Raw genomic sequence first — 4,747 nt, 5'->3', positions numbered from 1 at the left:
ATGGTCGAGACATAAAGATTGATATATTGGAAGCCTATGTTTGGACATCGGAATCGTTCCGGGTGAAATCGGCATTTTACCGGAGCACCGGGAGGTTACCGGAACCCCCCGGGGGGTTATTGGGCCTACATGGGCCTCGGGAGAGAAGAGGGAAGGAGGCAGGAGGGGGCCGCGCGCCCCTCCCCTTCCTAGTCCGAATAGGACAAGGGAAGGGGGGCGGCACCCCCCCTTTCCTTCCCCTCTTCCTCCTCTTTCCCCCCCTTCTCCTATTCCAACTAGGAAAGAAGGGAGTCCTACTCCCGGTGGGAGTAGGACTCCCCCCTTGGCGCGCCCTCCTTGGCCGGCCGCCTCCTCCCCCCCGGCTCCTTTATATACGGGGGCGGGGGGGCACCCCATGACACAAGTTGATCTACGGATCGTTCCTTAGCCGTGTGCGGTGCCCCCCTCCACCATATTCCACCTCGGTCATATCATCGCAGAGTTTAGGCGAAGCCCTGCGCCGGTAGAACATCATCATCGTCACTACGCCGTCGTGCTGATGGAACTCATCCCCGAATCTTTGCTGGATCGGAGCCCGGGGATCGTCATCGAGCTGAACGTGTGCTGAACTCGGAGGTGCCGTACGTTCGGTGCTTGGATCGGTCGGATCGTGAAGAAGTACCACTACATCAACCGCGTTGTGCTAACGCTTCCACTTACGGTCTACGAGGGTACGTGGACAACACTCTCCCTTCTCGTTGCTATGCCATCACCATGATCTTGCGTGTGCGTAGGAAATATTTTGAAATTACTACGTTCCCCAACAGTGGCATCCGAGCCAGGTTTTATGCGTAGATGTCATATGCACGAGTAGAACACAAGTGAGTTTTGGGCGATATAAGTCATACTGCTTACCAGCATGTCATACTTTGGTTCAGCGGCATTGTGAGATGAAGCGGCCCAGACCGACATTACGCGTACGCTTACGCGAGACTGGTTTCACCATTACGAGCACTCGTGCTTAAAGGTGGCTGGCGGGTGTCTGTCTCTCTCACTTTAGTTGAACCGAGTGTGGCTACGCCCGGTCCTTGTGAAGGTTAAAACAGCACTAACTTGACAAACTATCGTTGTGGTTTTGATGCGTAGGTAAGAACGGTTCTTGCTCAGCCCGTAGCAGCCACGCAAAATTTGCAACAACAAAGTAGAGGACGTCTAACTTGTTTTTGCAGGGCATGTTGTGATGTGATATGGTCAAGATGTGATGCTATATTTTATTGTATGAGATGATCATGTTTTGTAACCGAAGTTATCGGCAACTGGCAGGAGCCATATGGTTGTCGCTTTATCGTATGAAATGCAAACGCCCTGTAATTGCTTTACTGTATCACTAAGCGGTAGCGATAGTCGTAGAAGCAATAGATGGCGTAACGACAACGATGCTACGATGGAGATCAAGGTGTCGCGCCCATGACAATGGTGATCACGACGGTGCTTCGAAGATGGAGATCACAAGCACAAGATGATGATGGCCATATCATATCACTTATATTGATTGCATGTGATGTTTATCCTTTATGCATCTTATCTTGCTTTGATTGACGGTAGCATTTTAAGATGATCTCTCACTTAAATTATCAAGAAGTGTTCTCCCTGAGTATGCACCGTTGCCAAAGTTCGTCGTGCCCAGACACCACGTGATGATCGGGTGTGATAAGCTCTACGTCCATCTACAACGGGTGCAAGCCAGTTTTTGCACACGCACAATACTCAGGTTAAACTTGACGAGCCTAGCATATGCAGATATGGCCTCGGAACACGGAGACCGAAAGGTCGAGCGTGAATCATATAGTAGATATGATCAACATAATGATGTTCACCATTGAAAACTACTCCATCTCACGTGATGATCGGTTATGGTTTAGTTGATTTGGATCACGTGATCACTTAGATGACTAGAGAGATGTCTGTCTAAGTGGGAGTTCTTAAGTAATATGATTAATTGAACTTAAATTTATCATGAACTTAGTACCTGATAGTATTTTGCTTGTCTATGTTTGATTGTAGATAGATGGCTTGTGCTGTTGTTCCGTTGAATTTTAATGCGTTCCTTGAGAAAGCTAAGTTGAAAGATGATGGTAGCAATTACACGGACTGGGTCCGTAACTTGAGGATTATCTTCATTGCTGCACAGAAGAATTACGTCCTGGAAGCACCGCTGGGTGCCAGGCCTGCTGCTGATGCAACTGACGACGTTAAGAACGTCTGGCAGAGCAAAGCTGATGACTACTCAATAGTTCAGTGTGCCATGCTTTACGGCTTAGAACCGGGTCTTCAACGGCGTTTTTAACGTCATGGAGCATATGAGATGTTCCAGGAGTTGAAGTTAATATTTCAATAAAATGCCCGGATTGAGAGATATGAAGTCTCCAATAAGTTCTATAGCTTCAAGATGGAGGAGAATAGTTCTGGCAGTGAACACATAGTCAAAATGTCTGGGTATAATAATCACTTGATTCAACTGGGAGTTAATCTTCCTGATGATAGTGTCATTGACAGAATTCTCCAATCACTGCCACCAAGCTACAAGAGCTTCGTGATGAACTATAATTTGCAAGGGATGAACAAGACTATTCCCGAGCTCTTCGCAATGCTAAAAGTTGCGGAAGTAGAAATCAAGAAGGAGCATCAAGTGTTGATGGTTAACAAGACCACTAGTTTCAAGAAAAAGGGCAAAGGGAAGAAGAAGGGAAACTTCAAGAAGAACAGCAAGCAAGTTGCTGCTCAAGAGAAGAAACCCAAGTCTGGACCTAAGTCTGAAACTGAGTGCTTCTACTGCAAGCAGACTAGACACTGGAAGCGGAACTGCCCCAAGTATTTGGCGGATAAGAAGGATGGCAAGGTGAACAAAGGTATATGTGATATACATGTTATTGATGAGTACCATACTAGAGCTCGCAGTAGCACCTGAGTATTTGATACTGGTTCTGTTGCTAACATTTGCAACTCGAAACAGGGACTACGGAATAAGCGAGCACTGGCTAAGGATGAGGTGACGATGCGCGTGGGAAATGGTTCCAAAGTCGATGTGATCGCGGTCGGCACGCTACCTCTACATCTACCTTCGGGATTAGTTTTAGACCTGAATAATTGTTATTTGGTGCCAGCGTTGAGCATGAACATTATATCTGGATCTTGTTTGATGCGAGACAATTATTCATTTAAATCAGAGAATAATGGTTGTTCTATTTATATGAGTAATATCTTTTATGGTCATGCACCCTTGAAGAGTGGTCTATTTTTGTTGAATCTCGATAGTAGTAATACACATATTCATAATGTCGAAGCCAAAAGATGCAGAGTTAATAATGATAGTGCAACTTATTTGTGGCACTGCCGTTTAGGTCATATCGGTGTAAAACGCATGAAGAAACTCCATACTGATGGACTTTTGGAATCACTTGATTATGAATCACTTGGTACTTGCGAACCGTGCCTCATGGGCAAGATGACTAAAACACCGTTCTCCGGTACTATGGAGAGAGCAACAGATTTATTAGAAATCATACATACAGATGTATGTGGTCCGATGAATGTTGAAGCTCGTGGCGGATATCGTTATTTTCTCACCTTCACAGATGATTTAAGCAGATATGGGTATATGTCCTTAATGAAACACAAGTCTGAAACATTTGAAAAGTTCAAAGAATTTCAGAGTGAAGTAGAAAATCATCGTAACAAGAAAATAAAATTCCTACGATCTGATCGTGGAGGAGAATATTTGAGTTACGAGTTTGGTTTATATTTGAAACAATGCGGAATAGTTTCGCAACTCACGCCACCCGGAACACCACAACGAAATGGTGTGTCCGAACGTCGTAATCGTACTTTACTAGATATGGTGCAATCTATGATGTCTCTTATTGATTTACCGCTATCGTTCTGGGGTTATGCTTTAGAGACGGCCGCATTCACGTTAAATAGGGCACCATCAAAATCTGTTGAGACGACGCCTTATGGACTGTTGTTTGGCAAGAAACCAAAGTTGTCATTTCTTAAAGTTTGGGGCTGCGATGCTTATGTGAAGAAACTTCAACCAGATAAGCTCGAACCTAAATCGGAGAAATGTGTCTTCATAAGATACCCGAAAGAGACAGTTGGGTATACCTTCTATCATAGATCCGAAGGCAAGACATTCGTTGCTAAGAATGGATCCTTTCTAGAGAAGGAGTTTCTCTCGAAAGAAGTGAGTGGGAGGAAAGTAGAACTTGACGAGGTAACTATACCTGCTCTCATATTGGAAAGTAGTTCATCACAGAAACCGGTTCCTGTGACACCTACACCAATTAGTGAGGAAGCTAATGATATTGATCATGAAACTTCAGATCAAGTTTCTACTGAACTTCGAAGGTCTGCCAGAGTAAGATCCGCACCAGAGTGGTACGGTAATCCTATTCTGGAAGTCATGTTACTTGACCATGACGAACCTACGAACTATGAGGAAGCGATGATGAGCCCAGATTCTGCAAAATGGCTAGAAGCCATGAAATCTGAGATGGGATCCATGTATGAAAACAAAGTATGGACTTTGGTTGACTTGCCCGATGATCGGCAAGCCATTGAGAATAAATGGATCTTTAAGAAAAAGACTGACGCTGATGGTAATATAACTGTCTATAAAGCTCGACTTGTTGCAAAAGGTTTTCGACAAGTTCAAGGGGTTGACTACGATGAGACTTTCTCACCTGTAGCGATGCTTAGGTTTGTCCGA

The sequence above is a fragment of the Triticum aestivum genome, chromosome 5B, assembly GCF_018294505.1.
Source record: "Triticum aestivum cultivar Chinese Spring chromosome 5B, IWGSC CS RefSeq v2.1, whole genome shotgun sequence".
Classification (NCBI taxonomy): domain Eukaryota; kingdom Viridiplantae; phylum Streptophyta; class Magnoliopsida; order Poales; family Poaceae; genus Triticum; species Triticum aestivum.
Note: the sequence above shows the minus strand (reverse complement) of the source record.